Source organism: Choloepus didactylus, chromosome X (genome assembly GCF_015220235.1).
Source record: "Choloepus didactylus isolate mChoDid1 chromosome X, mChoDid1.pri, whole genome shotgun sequence".
NCBI classification, from domain to species: domain Eukaryota; kingdom Metazoa; phylum Chordata; class Mammalia; order Pilosa; family Megalonychidae; genus Choloepus; species Choloepus didactylus.
Window position 1 is genome coordinate 115,497,034 of NC_051334.1, and position 16,365 is coordinate 115,513,398.

The following is a 16,365-nucleotide window of genomic DNA, read 5'->3' on the forward strand; positions in this document are numbered from 1 at the left end:
GAAGGACATTCCATGTTCTGGAAGACTTCAACATCAGTAAGATGTCAATTCAATGAAAAGCGATTTACAGATTCAATGCAATCCCAATCAAAATTACAAAAATGATCTTTGTGGAAATGGGAAAGCCAATCATAAAATTTTATATGGAAGTTTAAGGGGTCCCAAATAGCCAAAAACATCTTGAAAAAGGAGAATGAAGTTGGAGGACCCACAGTTCCCATTCTTAAAACTTATTACAAAGCCATAGTAATCAAAACAGTATGGTACTTGCACAAGGACAGACATATAGAACAATGGAATCGAATTGAGAACTCAAAAATCACCCCTCACATTTATGGCCAACTGAGTTTTGGCAAGGGGGCAAAGACCACTCAATTGGGAAAGAACAGTCTCTTCAACAAATGGTGATGGGAAAATTTGATCTACATTTGCAAAACAAAGGAGGACCCCTACTTCACATCTTACATAAAAATCAATTTGAAATGGATCAAAGAGTCATGACTATCAAACTCCTAGAAGGAAATATAGGGAAGCATCTTCGGATCCTTGTGTTAGGTAATGGCTTCTTAGACTTTACACCCAAAGCACAAGCAACAAAAGAAAAAATAGGTAGATGGGATCTCATCAAAATTAAAACTTTTGCACAAAGTTTTTTTTATCATGAAAGTAAAATGACCAGCCAAACAACGGGCAAAAATATTTGGAAACCACATATCTGATAAAGGTTTACTATCCAGAATATATAAAGAAATCATTCAACTTAATGACAAAAAGACAAACACTCCAATTTAAAAATGGACAAAGATTTGAATAGACATCTCTCCAAAGTAGACATACATATGGCCAGAACACACATGAAAAGATTCTCAACATCATTAGCCATCAGGGAAATGCAAATCAAAACCACACTGATAGCTCTAGAGCAACTAGTAAATAGTCAGAAACAACTGTTGGGGGACATCTGTGCCTAGACACACATCGTACACCAGCCTGGAATGGGTGGAATGACTGAGATCGCAACATAGAGCTGTAAGTAAAGCTCCCCAAACTGAGGAGCTGGCACCCCTCCCCCATTGGCAAGGCAGGCTGAACTGGAACACTTCCCTGTGGGAAAAAGAAGTAGACTACTATGTGCAAGGGAAACTAACTCAACCAAGCTCCAATTGCAGTTTTAATTAACAGGAGTCACATCTATTCATGAATTGTAAGAGATTTCTAAATTCTGAGATGATGAGCTGTTTGCTTGTGACCTGATCAGTCCCTGGAGCTTCAGGGGTCTGTGTGGCACCTGGGACTCGGAGCCTCAGTTCGGCAGCTGTGAGTGACAGCATTGCCCCACGCAGCAACTGTTAAAGAGGCTGAAAAGGAGACTGGACTTGGAGTCTGGGTAGATCAGACTAAACAGTAAAGGATGATATTAACTGTGTTTCAAAACTTTGGCTTCTGTGTGGGACCAAAGGGAGAGATATTTATTTGGTGCACAATCTGTATTTTCTGCAGCACACTATATAATTTAACTTATATTGTCAGTTTACTCAAATACCATAATTACATGGAACCTTGAATAGGTAGTGAGATCTAGTTGGTTTGTACAGGTTAGTGTGAAGCCCCAATACAACCCAGAGTAATGTGGGCAGAGAATAAAAAGTATTTGCAAAGTCCCCTTGAGGGACTGGGGGAAAATATGGAAATATTAAACTTTCCCACCTGGGGAATTACTGATATTCTCACAAGCATGGGGGACTGCCAGTTTAGTAGGCCAAGCCCTTGATCTTGGGGTTTGCCCTTATGAAGTTTGTTACTGCAAAGGAGAGGCTAAGCTTACTTATAATAGTGCCTGAGAGTCACCCCCAGAGAACCTCTTTTGTTACTCAGATGTGGCCCCTCTCTCTAAGCCATCTTGGCAGGTAAACTCACTGCCCTCCCTGCTATGTGGGACATGACTCCCGGGGATGAGCCTGGTCCCCGCATTGTAGGATTGAGAAAGCCTTCTGGATCAAAAGAGGGAAGGAAAATTAAAAATAAAGTTTCAGTGGCTAAGAGATTTCAAATGGAGTTGAGAGGTCATTCTGGAGGTAACTCTTATGCATTGTATAGATATCCCTTTTTCAGTTTTTACTTTATTAGAATAGCTAGAAGGAAATATCTGAACTATTGAACTGTAATTCAGTATCCTTGATTCTTAAAGACAATTGTATAACTATATGTCTTATTGGTGTGACCCTGTGACTGTGAAAACCTTATGGCTCACACTCCCTTTATCCAGTGTATGGACAAATGAGTAGAAAAATGGGGAGAGAAAGTAAATGAATAATAGGGGGAAATGTGGGGTATGGGACGTTTTGGATGTTCTTTTTTATTTTATTTTTATTCTTATGTTCAAAAATTGATTGTGGTGATGAATGCACAACTATACAATGATACTGTGAAGAATTGTTGTATACTTTGGATGATTGTATAGTATGTGGATATATTTCAATAAAAAGTGGAACATAACATAAAAAAAAGTGAGGGGCAGTTTAAAGTACTACCATATTGGAAAGAAAAAAAAAAGAATCAAAAGATGATGTTGAAAAACAGCATTTGAAATGTAAGAAAATAAATTCAGAGGTTATGATTGAAAGTTATTCAATAGAGTTTTCTGTTTGAGAAGAACAAGCTGTTACAAAAAGATTAATATATAGACATGTACATGATCTAGACCAATACTGTCAAACTGAGAGACAACGTGGGTAACAAATGCAAGCTTCATATGTAATTTTAAATTTTCTAGTAGTCACATCAGAAAAAAAGAAAAAAAAATAGGTGAAATCAAATGCAATAATATTTTTAAATTCAATATATCCAAATTTGTCATTTTATCATGTAATAATGTAAAAAATTATAAATGAAACATTTTACATTCTTTCTTTCATACAAAGTCTTTGAAATCCAGTATGTATTCTACTCTTACAGCACATCTGAATTTGGACTAGCCACACCTTCAAGTACTTAATAGCTACATGTGATTCATGGCCACTGTATTGGACGGCACAAATATGTCTGACACCAGATAAGCCAATGTGTGGCTATAAAAATCAACATGTATAGACATGAACAGTAAAAAGGGCACACATACTTTTATCCATTAAGATTGAATACTGACAGTTCTTCAGTTTACCCACAATTCTTCTCTTTTAACTAGGTTAGTTTTATCTCTTCTGAATAAAGTTTTTAAAAGACCAGAAATTCTGGAACAATACCTTTTCATAAAAATAAATTAATTAATTAAAATTATTTAAACTAATTAATAGGTTCAAATCATTGTTAAAATTACAGATACGTGTATATAAATAGGTAAATAGATACACAGATTGACAGCAGGAACTATGTATCAAAATGTTAACAATGGTTTCCTTAGGGAGATGAGACTGAATGAGCAGAATTCTAATATTTTGTAACTGAAACATTTTGAAAGTGGAGCGGTATTTACTTTTCTTATTTTAAGGATTTTTTTCAAATAAAATTTTATTGAATGTAACAAAAAACAAACCCATAGTGTATACCATTTCACACCCATTAGAATGGCTAGTATTTAAAAAATGGGACAATTACAAGTTTTTTAGAGAGGATGCAGAGAAATAGGAACACTCATTCACTGCTGGTGAGAATGTAAAAAGGTGCAGCCGCTATGGAAGACAGTTTTCTGGTTCCTCAGAAAGCTAAGTATAGAATAATCATATGACCCGGCAATTCCACTACCAGGTATATACCCAGAAGAGCTGAAAGCAGGGACTCGAACAGTATTTGCACACCGATGTTCATAGCAGCATTATTCACAATTGTCAAAACATGGAAGCAACCCAAGTGTTCATGGACCTATGAATGGATAAATAATATATGGTATGTACATACAATGGATTATTATTCAGCTGTAAAAAGAAATGAAGTCCTGATACATATGGCAACATGCATGGACCTTGAAGACATCATGTTGAGTGAAATATGCTGTAATCTCACTGATGTGAAATAATTAGAATAAGCAAACTCATAGAGTCAGAATCTAGCATACAGGTTACCAGGGGACGGGGTGGGGGTAGGGAATGGGATGTTAAGGCTTAATATGTACAGGGTTCCATTTGGAAACATTTTTTGGTAATGAATAATGATGATGGTATCACAATATTGGGAACATAATAGCACTGAAATATAAATATATATATGAATGTGGTTAAAAGAGGAAATATTAGCTTTAAATATGGTAGCAGAATAAAATATTGAAAAACAAATCCATAGAACTACATTACACAAGCAGTGAACCCTAAGTTATACCATGGACTATAGTTAATAGTACAATTATAAAATGGATTTTCATCAATTGTAACAAATATTCCACACCAATGCAAGGAGTTAATAGGGTGGTATATGGGAATCTTGCATTTTATGCATGATTGTTCTATAAACCCACAACTTCTAATAGAGAATAAAAAAAATTGTAAAACAATAACAACAACTCTTAAGGGAGACATATTAGCTGGGTGAAGGAAAGGAGATACAAGATTTAAAAATTACCTATGCTTTATCACTTGAGGCTTTTGCAGAAGTTTGGCAAATGTGGGATAAGAATAGAGCCAGGAATCTGCTGTCATAGGCTCTGTTTTATTTGAGGTATAGTCATGCCATCTCTGTTGTCAGCACTGGCTTGCTGTCAGAGAAACTCAAGCATATTTATGGAACATTTCAGTATGAACATCTTCAGCAAGACCCTTGGAGATATTGAAATAATTTATTCACAGGTCACATTTAAGGAAGCATTTGACAAGGAAGAAAAAAGAAGGAACAGTCAAATACAATTCCAAATAAACATTTATTGCATTAGGCTTAGAATCCATTTCTTGGCTCAAGGCAATTATCCTTGGATAAATGAGTTACTGAATAAATAAAGCAGTTATTATAAGTCAATTCTTCCTATTGACTTTTTTCATGAAAGTAAAATTATTGAGTATTGATCATAATCTGTTATCTATGTAGAAATTTGAAAACCATAGACATTAGGCAAATTCTTTCTCATAAATAAATGTACCAAATTACATACAGATAGCACAGGGGAACAGGGGGCTAAGTCATAGACAGTTGTGATAGGTTTGCCTTATTAATGTAGTTCTTTTCACATATATTTTAAAGACCTTTGAGCACATTACCATCTGTGTGTATTCTCCTAATGAGCTGCAGCTTCCGTGAAGGTCAGTCACTTAACATTGATTAGTTAGTTGGAGATTGCTTAATTTCCAAGCCATTAATGAGGCACGCTCTTTCATTAAGTTGAATCTTACTCTTGTTAGTGCTAGTAATCTATTAATGAGCCTTTAACATATTCTGGTGAAGTGTCCCTGCCAACGAAACTGAAACATGGCACAGAAACTCAATGTGTGCTGTATTGGCAGAGTTGTGGCACTTTGATGTAACTGATAGTAAGTAACTGACACCCATCACCTCCTGTGGAGTTCCTTTTGTTGGCAACTTTTCACTCACATTTTTTTTTTTTGGTATTGGTCTAGGTGGTCTAAGGTCCTTGTCAAAGAACTAATAGTGGGCAGCTTGCCCCATCCGACTACCAGAAAACTACATTATGGGTTGTACACTGTCCTCCTCATGGCTCTACCTGCACTAGGCCTCTCAAAGAGGTCAGAGGACCCAGAGAATTAGGCAAAGAAGGGCCTCATTTGGCTTCAGAGCCCTGTTAATGTGCCCCTAGTCAGGACTTGGATTATCACAGGGTCCAGTCAGTTGTTTTGTTCCACAGGTTACAACTGAACTTGTAATCCTGCTTGGTATCCATGAAAATGTGTTTCATATGTCACAAGAAGGATCATGTGAAAGAATGTGTATAACACCACCACCGTCTTACATAAAAATCCCCTGACAAATATTTACTGTGTACTCATGCTATGGTTTTTGGATTTGCAGGCCCAGAACTCATACAGGTATTTCCTTCTTTCAGGGTCCTTGGCCTACTCTAAAGGTCAGATAACGCTCACATGGGGTCTGGGCATCATGGCCTAAAGAAGGTGGCTTCCTATAGGTATGGTATATTGGGAAACAAATGTGTAATGCATTGTTTTGCTTTGTTATTTACACTAAACAAGAACTTTTAAAATTTAAAAAGCTAAGGATAAATTTTAAAGAATTTCTTTAATTAGAAAACATTCTAAATCTTAAAATAACAAAATCTTTAAAATAGTAAATGAAATATTAAATAATGTTAAAAGATTAATATTTTTAAAAATATAAAAGCCAGGTATTGCTTTCACTAATGCTCAACTAATTGTAGTTTTCCCTCCAAAAGTGATTTGGTTTAAATAAGAGAAGGAAAAATCTTAAGTAGGAAGACATTATGTCAAAAGTATTAAAGCATTCTGTGGCAGCCCCACTACATAAAAGCATTCCAGAGGCACTAAGAGTCACATTCATTTCTTCATTCATTCAGCAAGTTTCTACTGTGTCCTTTCATGTGCGAGGCACTGCACTAAGCACTGGGAGTATAGTATTGGTGAACAGACATGGTCCCTGCCCTCATAAAACCCAGAGTCTAGTGGGGAGACAGCCATTAAGCAAATGAACAAACATTGTGATAAGCGATCTAAAGAAAGAGAGCAGGGTATTCCATGTCTGCAAGTTCATAATGCATGTTAACATATCAAAGGCTCTGAGAAGTCCTCCTGTAAAAAGACATCTTTAACTTTATTTAACCCAGTAAAACTGGATACTCTAAATTTTGTTCAGATGGTTGGCAACAACCTCTCTGAGAAAGCCAACATTTAAGCAAAGAGATGAAGGATGAATAAGAACAGTAAGACAGATGAAAGGACATTCCAGACAGAAGGAATGGAATATGCCTTGGAAAGAAATCAGCCTGTAACAATGGAGAAACTCACTCACTGGAGAAACTTGGCCGGAGCAAGAGGAAGCATGGGGGAAGAATCCTAAGAGATGAGGCTGAAGAGGTTAGCAGAGTTCAGGTCATGCAGAGCCTTGCAAGCCAGGGTAAGGTGTTGATATTTTATTCTATGGATGATTGTAGTTTATGTGGATTTATCCAAAGAAAACTGAATTTAAAAAAAATTAAGAAAATATTCAATCAACCTTCTAGTTCCTCCAAGATCAATAGGTTTTTGTGTTTTTTTTAATTTTTTTTATTGTAATAACATATATACAACTCAATTTTTTCCATTTTAACCACTTTCAAGAGTACAATTCAGTGGTATTAAATACATTCACAATATTGTGCTACCATAACCAATATCCATTACCCCAATATTTCATCACCTCAAAAATAAACTATACACCCATTAAGGGGTAACTCCCTACCACCCCTTTCAGTCCCTGCTAACCTATAATGTACTATCTGTCTCTAGTTTGCTTCTTCTAGTTAATTCATATAAGTGAGATCATACAATATTTGTCTTCTTGTGTCTGCTTATTTCAACTCAACATGATGTCTTCAAGGTTAAGATCAATAGGTATTTAAATAGAATGCCCTTCTTGGAGAATTATTTGGTGCTAAAATAAAAAGTACCTTTTCTTACCTTCTTTGAAAGCATTTCCCAACATCCTAAACAACATTTAATAAACTTTCAAATTATGTTTTAAAGGCTTCTACTTGCCAAGGTGAGAAATGAGGCCAGTATCTCTATGTATACCCAGTTACATCTGTCTCGTCTGTGTAAATAACCTTTTATGAAAAGACACGAATTTTTCATGACACCTTAAACACTAAGGAAAACTAAAGGTGACCAGTAGCTATGGAAAGGAAGAGGAGAAAAGTGAAATGAGAGAAATACAAAATCCTACTTCTGGTGCTACTCTTAAAACTCAAATACACAAAATATTTACTCTGACCAGAGACCAGAATCAAAGTCCCCTCTTTGGGACTGCTTTTGCGTTCTTTTTCTCTATACTAAGAGAATGTTGATCTAAGGAAGATAACAGCAGCAACAACAAAACAACTGCCATCTATGGAGCAACAATTATAATATACCAAGCCCTGGTTAGGTGCTCTTTCTACATATTTTCTCCAGCTCTTGCAGTGACTTTTATACAGTAGATACATTTATTTTAAAGATATGCCTGTGGAGATTCAGTTGTGTACTCAAGGTTTCATAGTTAGCTATTGCATATATGGTATTTAAACCCAGGTGGGTACAACTCCAGAGAAAGGCCTCTTTCTATTTCTCAGGAGTTTACATAACCTGGCTTAATTGGTGCCCACATTAAGGAGAAACAATGCATTTATATTGTACGAAGGGATAAGAGCATATCTTACAATAAGTAGAGAACAAATTTGAATGGTTAAACTAGAATGAAACAGGAAGAATTTCCTACTGCTCAACTAGTCACAGAAGTCTTCTTGAAAGGGGAATTGGGAATAATGCCTGAGTGAACTCTGAAGGTTACCCCATTTTTATCAGTTAAAGGAATTAAAAGGGAATATCCTCTACCTTTTTTATGTGCCTGGGAAACCAGTGAGTGCTCAATTCATATTTATTAAACAAATAAACTTAGAAGCTTGAGCTCAATATAGCAAGTATTAACCCTTTATATAATTTCTTAATTTGTCTTCTTTCTCCCTCCCTCATTCTGTTCACTTTAAAATGGCTTTAATTTTTTTGAGCCAAAAAATGCTGATTCTTGAGCTGAAAGAGAATATTAAAGCAATCTGGCTGCCAAGACTGAGAATCTATAACTCCAAACACAGTGCTGTCCCAGCTTTTTGGAGAAATCAGAGTGTGGAAGCTACATTGTCAGGTGAACTCTGAATGCAATCCATCCCTATAGGCAACCCAAAATGCATTTCATTAAAGCAAAACAAAAAAAGAGCAATTTTTGGTGAGTTTCTCTATCATGCCTGGACACCCAACCTTTAATTTTTTTCCCTGTTATTTCAATTCTTGAGAGAAGTCTGTTACAATTGCCAACTATTATTGTTGATATGCGTATTACCTTGTTTCATGTATTCTGAAGTTGTATTTTATGGCCTGTATTTTAGGACTGCTATATTTTACTAATGGACACCCAACATTTGATGCCTTATAAATGAAAAATATCACAACAGCTGCACTACCAATCATCCCCTCCTGCAAGTTTTCAAAAGAAATCCTGAAGCATTTGCTTCTTTGTTCCCATAGGGCCAAACCACAGAGGGGGCTCCTCAGGAGACCCTAAAGATTAGAGCAAGACACCAGTCCCAAGTTGGCATGTTCTAGTCACAACCTCCAAGTAGCTTAGTGGAAACTTTATTTGTACAGTACAGTGCTCCTGCAGCATGAGTTTGGAACCACTGACGAGCTGCATGTAAGGGGTTAAATAAACATTTTGTCGGCAGCCTTCCCCTCTGCTGTTGATTTACCATGTGACCTTGGGCCAACTCACTAGTTCCTCCTTGGGCCTCTGCCTCCTCATCTGTGAAGCTGGAATGAGAGCTGTGACCATTTACATGACCCCTAACCACTGAACAAATGGAAAACGCTACATACGGTCAACGCTAAAGACTAATAAAATCTATGTAAAAAGCAGATCATTGACACTGGGAACCCACCACACTTTGAACCACAGATCAGTGAATACCTAAAAGCAAAGCATACATTTCAGACCACAGTATATTTTACCCCTTTCCTGATCCATCTCTAGAGTACTATATGTCTTCCTGTCAGCCTATTAGGAGCACTAATTATGCTTCTTATATTGAAGGATTGATTGGGTTTGAAAGGGTGAGAGATAATAAAATGATAAAATGTGCCCTCTGGGGGTGACTCTGTTACTTGGATGAATTTAGCTTTTAGTATATAGGCAGGCAATTATTTATAGAAAGTCCAGCCCCAGGCCTTGGGAGGGAGGAGTAGCCAGGAGGAGGGTGTGTTAACCCAAATTCCATCGAGTCCTGCCCAGAACTGTTACCTCCCACCACAATCTCTGCAAGAACCAAAACCAGCCTTTTTTCTTCTACTGGACTTATAATTTCCAAACTTTTAACATAAAGCTACTGCTGAGTTGACCTGAGTAGCTGAAGCTAGGTGGCCAACAAGATAACCCCTTATAGCAATTGATCATAACGTTGCATGGTCAATTTGATTCAATCAGCAACAACAAAAGCCAATACTATTGGACCGTGAAACAGTAGATGGAATCATTTCAACCATCCTAATGACTAAATTACATCTACTATATGCTTTCACCTTTTCAGTGAATGTAGTTTTCAAACAAAATCTTTCAGGAAAGAATAATACATCAAACAGATAAAAGTAGAGCTACTGAGGTTGAAGTGGGGGTGGGTGAACCCAGTCTCCCTCATTCTGCCTCTTGCTCTAACCCCTCTATTAGCCCCTGAATCACCTTCACTGAACCATTAGAAATGCACAGAACACAATTTGAAAATGATATGAATCTAGTCCAACCCCCTCATTGATGTTCAGAAGAGAATACTAAGGCAAAGAGAGGGAAAGTGACTTACAGTCCCATAGTGAGTGACATTGTCAGGACTAGAACCAAGGAGACTAGACTACTCATTGAGCACTAGATCCTATATGGATTCTGCATGTGTGGTCAAGGTCAGAACCCTGTCCTATGGATATAGATATGCTGGGAAGAGGAAGAAAGAGGGGAGGACAACATACTGTGACATCATATGGGAAGTTTAGATACCAAGAAGTAAAGAGCAATTCAGGTGAAAGCTGAGTATGCATCAGAGTACTTCTTTTACACAGATCTGGTATCGTCTTACCAAAAGCTGGCTAGCTCCTTATGGAAGCAGTATCAGGCTAAAAAATTCCACTCAGTGCTTGGCAGTTAACAGTTACAAGAGCAGGAAGCAGTCATGCTTGAATTTGGTCCAAATTGTCAAAGACAGGCTATAAAAAAGAACCTTTTTTAATATCTGAGGAGATAAGACAATCTTTATTATTTATGAAAAATTCTCACCTAACTGGAATACCAACCATCAAAATGTTCATATAACCAGATTTCTTTCTCTCTTCACCCATGAAAGTTCTGAAAAATTATTAACATTTATGATAATATATTTGAAACACTGTAACTTCTGGAAGGTCTTCCAAAATAATAAGCATATATTAACGTACTCGTTCATTCAGTGATTATTTATTAAGTGCCTACTATTTATTAGTCCATGACCCAGGCATTGGAGAAACTAAACTATTCCTGGAAGTCTAATGACAAACTTCCTGGAAGTGATATTTCAGCTGAAATATGAACGTAAGAAAGATAGAGGTGGGGGGTGGGGGGTGGGGGATGGAATTCAACAAAAATGACCTCTAAGGGATTTTAAGACTTACTATTCCATGATTCTATGACTCTATGTTGTTAATTTGCTGCATGTGTATGATATAATGAGACTATTTTGAATTTCTAAATTTGAATGAGTATTTCCCTTTAGTCACCAAAGTAATCTCCTACGTTAGTCACTAACCATGTATTCTACCCCCTAGCACTGCTTTAGGCTCTATTATAATTTTTTTTTTAAATTTCTCTCCTGCTTATTCCTTCATACCCAGTGTGGTTACAAATCAAAGCTACCCCCTATTGCTTTAGCATTATAACATGATTTTTTTCACCCAAAATGGCATTACCCCAGTGATCTATTTAGATAACTAAATGTAGATGCAAATATATGTTGGCTGTTTTAAACAATCATATCATCCCCAAAGTTTAAGCCAAAACCAGAGTTTTTTTACGTCATACTATGCGTTTTGAAAGGAATTCTCAAACACTATATCTAAAAATGTTTTGAGTAATGACAACAAAATTGAAATAACTATATAGCCTCCCAGTTGACAAAGCAGAAAAAGACAATGCCTACTTACATATTTAAGGGTGGTCATTCTGGCCACTCAACAAAAGATTAATCTTCTTTCCCTCCATCCTTATTCTTTCCACAGGAGGGACATGTGCCTAACATATAATCAAGAATGAAGATGAAAAGTCAAATACGGAAGGCCAATCAGGCCATGCCATTCTTGATGCACAACAGAAGCAGGACATGATGCTCTTAATTTTTAAAAAAAAAAGTTCTTTCAAATGGCAACCTAAATTTTAAATCATCTATTTCTCTTTGAATACAGAAGACAACATTTCTTCACCAAAAAAATATATCATTACTTTCAAGCCATCCTTTAGACTTCTTTTCTAAGGCCACGTAACAACAATTCTTTTACCCTTTCATCCAAGAGCTTATTTTCTCTCCTTTTCATCATCTTTGGAAAACTCAACAGACCTACTCTCAGCTGATCAACTTGGATTTGTCTCAAATTACACTCACATGTTCCAAGATGACTATGATTTTCCTTTCTCCTGCAGCAGAACCCAAGGTCACCAAAGAGCAATAGAATATTTGCCTAGTAAAATTCAGGGTAACCTATACTTTGTATACTTCTCCAATAAAATTACTACTCATGTTTTGTGAGCTTTTCTTTAATAATATGCTGAAATAAAATATGCAATTAAATTTTAAATTAAGTTTTCTCTAAGTTTGATGTTATAAAGTAAAAATTATTTGGTATGAGAATGTATGGTATGATATATTAAATTTATTAAAAGAGTATTATATGTGAGAAAGACCCTGATCAATCAAGAAACAGAAATAAATTAATTCAAAAGTTTTCACATGGAGCAAGAAAAGATAGAATTTAGTAAAACTAAATTGGATATATCTTAACTGTCTGCTTTTAGAATATATTTTTGCTCAGAAAGAAATTGTACTCAATTTCCCAATACCCAAGGAGAAAAAGAACGCTAATGCTAAAAAAGGGTTACTTTTCTCCAGCTGAATGCAATCTAAGGTATGTGCTGAAGTTGGTTTCAAGGTTTAAAATATTAAATAGATAATTAGATAAGTTATACAGTTGCAACATTAGTAGGCATAGATTCCAGGTAAAAATCCTTGATATAGCGTAGGCAAAAAACTGGAGAGAACTTAAAAGAGGAAGCAGAGTGTTCTAGTTTGCTAATGCTGCGGAATGCAAAACACCAGAGATGAATTGGCTTTTATAAAAAGGGAGTTTATTTGGCTATACAGTTACAGTCTTAAGGCCATAAAGTGTCCAAGGTAACACATCAGTAATCAGGTACCTTCACTGGAGGATGGCAAATGGCGTCCGGAAAACCTCTGTTAGCTGGGAAGGCACGTGGCTGGCGTCTGTTCCAAAGTTCTGGTTTCAAAATGGCTTTCTCCCAGGACATTCCTCTCTAGCAAGCTTGCTCCTCTTCAAACCGTCATTCACAGCTGCACTCCATTCAGTCTCTTTGAGTCAGCATGTTTTATATGGCTCCACTGATCAAGGCCCACCCTGAATGGGTGGGGTCACACCTCCATGGGAGTATCCCACCAAAGTCACCACCCACAGCTGGGTGGGGCACATTCCAAGCAAATCTAATCAGCACCAAAACGTCTGCCCCACAAGACCACAAAGATAATGGCATTTGGGGGACACAATACATTCAAACCGGCACACAGAGATTGCCCTATTTCCTTCTCGAGAAGATAAATTGTTTGGAAATAGATGTAGGGTCAGAAGCTAAACAGAAAGATGATACAGGCCCACGTGAAAGTAAACTACCCAAAGCCTCATATACCAGGAATTTTAGTGATTTGTTCCAGCTTCATGTCTTTGGGGTAGTTCCACCAAAATTTGCAGGGCCCAGGGCAAAATGAAAACACAGGTTCCCTTGTTAAAAAGTATTAAGCATTTCAAAATAGCAACAGCAGAGCACTAAACCAGGTTCCTTCTAAAGTGCAGGGCCCAGTGCAACTGCATGGGGCTCGTGTGCTCACAAAGCTGGCATGGTTGTTATAAAATATTTTCAAGATCATATGTCCCCCTGTAAATTTAATGAAAGATATATTCACACGTGCATGCATGCACAAAAACAATTTTGCATACAGTTTCAGAGGGTTTGTGGACTCATTTAAGCCCTGTTTGTGAGCCCTAAATTAAGAACCCTGGATTAGGCTGACTGTGTAGTTCTAAGAGGCAGAGGTAAAGAACCCATTGCTGGAAATTTACAAAAGGGCAGATTTTAGCTTTCTAACAATTAAAGGCTTTCCAAAATTAAACGGACTGCCTTACTAGACATTTTGTTCTGAAAGTAATTGTCAACTGCATCACCACCTATGTGATGTACTCCAGCAGGGATTCCTACACCGGTGAGAGGCTGGATTAGATAACCTTTCTTATCCCTTGCCACATTAAGGTTTTGTGAGCATAACTATAAGAAGGTTCTGCCCCATAGCTCCTCTTTGTCCACCCCATTTTCTGATGACTTGAATATACATAGTTTCAGCTGTCCCGATTTATTTAATTTTCCTTGACAAGGTAAGGGTTGAACTTCCTCAATATGCTTGGATTATGTGAATTAACCTGTAACCTATGGGTTTATATAAAATAAATATGGTAATTTTACACAACATGGTGTAAAAGGTAGATCCCCCAGTTTCTTGTGGAAAAAAAAATCTGATCATCTTTCTGAATGGACATTTAAAGCAGCATAAATAATCAAGAATGTGAAAATGACAGACACAGCTCTTACTAAGGAGCAACAAAAAGGGCACTAAGTTAATGCAAGAGGGTGCATCCAAGAATAATGATGTACGAGTCACTTCTAATAAAATCCTTTAGCGGTCAGAGAGTATGACAAGCCCAAACTTAAAATTCAGGGAATGAAAGTACAGAGGCAAAAATCCTAACACCACATTAGAAAACAGGAAGGTGAGATTACCCAGGACAAAGAGCTGCTAATTTTCTTCCCTGTTTTTTAATGTAAGAGAGGTAAGCCTAAGAGCCTGGGCCTGAAAATACTGTGGTCAGAGCTCAGACCTTCTAAGAGAAAATGGAAAGGCCCTCTTCAGACTAAAAAACAACTGCTAAGATGAATGTCATTCTGGAAACAAATTATCAAAGCCTCTGAGGATGTTTTCAGTCTGACTTCTGGTCATGACATTCACCATAAGTTATGTGTTTCCTATTCATTTTTCTAATCATCAGGATAAGTAGGTGAAACACATTTCAGCGCCATTCTGGGACTCTACTCCAGAACTTAAAGAATGGCTAGAAAAGGTTGAGCAGTGGATTTTAAATAAATATGTCCTAAGCCCTTTGGCTGTACACTTTTCATTTTTGCTATATTCCAGAAATAATCAGGATCTAGGCTAGATTTCTTAAGCTCAAAATCAGGTTTCAGATATCTGCTCACTACTAATTGGTCTGTAAGAAAATAGAATAAATTCTAATCATTAGTAGTTACAGCTTTGGCCAAGCAGCAGTTAGGTAAAACACAAATGATTTGAGAATGCCATTGAGGGATTGGATAAAATGAAGAGGTAAAAGAGGTCTGGGGTCTGATATCAAAGGAGAAATTAAAGAGTGACTGAAGAAAAGCTCAAAGAGCTAGAAGACTTTGCTTTGAACAATAAACAGGAAGGATAAGATGCAGAGGCTGTATAAAAAAGGCTAACTTAGAACTGGCCAATACAGCAAATGCTGATAAAACCAGGCCCCCCTACTCCCCTGACAATTGGGAGTCTAATTCCCTTCTATTGTCATTCTACCTGGACATTCTGGGTAAGGGAAAAACACTGTCAAAAATGTTTGTACAACAGAGGGTTTAGGACCTGCTTATTGCCTGTTCTGTCATTGCTGTTGTTTTGCCTACTATCTCGTGGCAAAGGCATAAGTTTAAATATGGAATCCCATGGCCTATATTTCAGAAACAGACCTTGGCTGTTCATTTACAAAGCATTTCTTGAGGTTCTTTATAATTCCATGACATATGAATGGTATATACTCTTAGGAAAAATTTTTTAAAAAGTATTTAGCCTGCTCTCTGCTAGCCCACAAGTCTTATTTGCTCTCCTATGCTTTCTGTCCTTAGCTAGTTCACACCACATGAGTCAAAAATAAGCAAAGTCACTGAGCATCAAAGCAGGGTCCTCTTTTTCAGTCAGGAGATTGAGCTGAAGTGGGTGCTGATTTTAACTGAAAGTTCATTCTAAACTATAAACTCTATGTGAATGTGAGCTCAGCAGATGAGGATGGAGCCTCAGTGGGCTCTGACAACAACGAGCAAACCTCCGTGGATACAACCGAACCTGACAGTAGGCAGCATGCACTCTGGCCACAATCCCAAACTGTGATAGGAGGAATAAGGAGTATGTCAAGGTTGCTCAAAGACTTCCTATCTCAATTGTCCAGCTCCTCAAGTCTTCCAGGGTGCCAGCAATTCATACGCATTCATTCACTCATCTAATAAACATTTGGAGATGATCTACTATGTGCAAGGCAGTCTACTAGGTACAGAGAATTCAAAGAAACAATTCTTGCC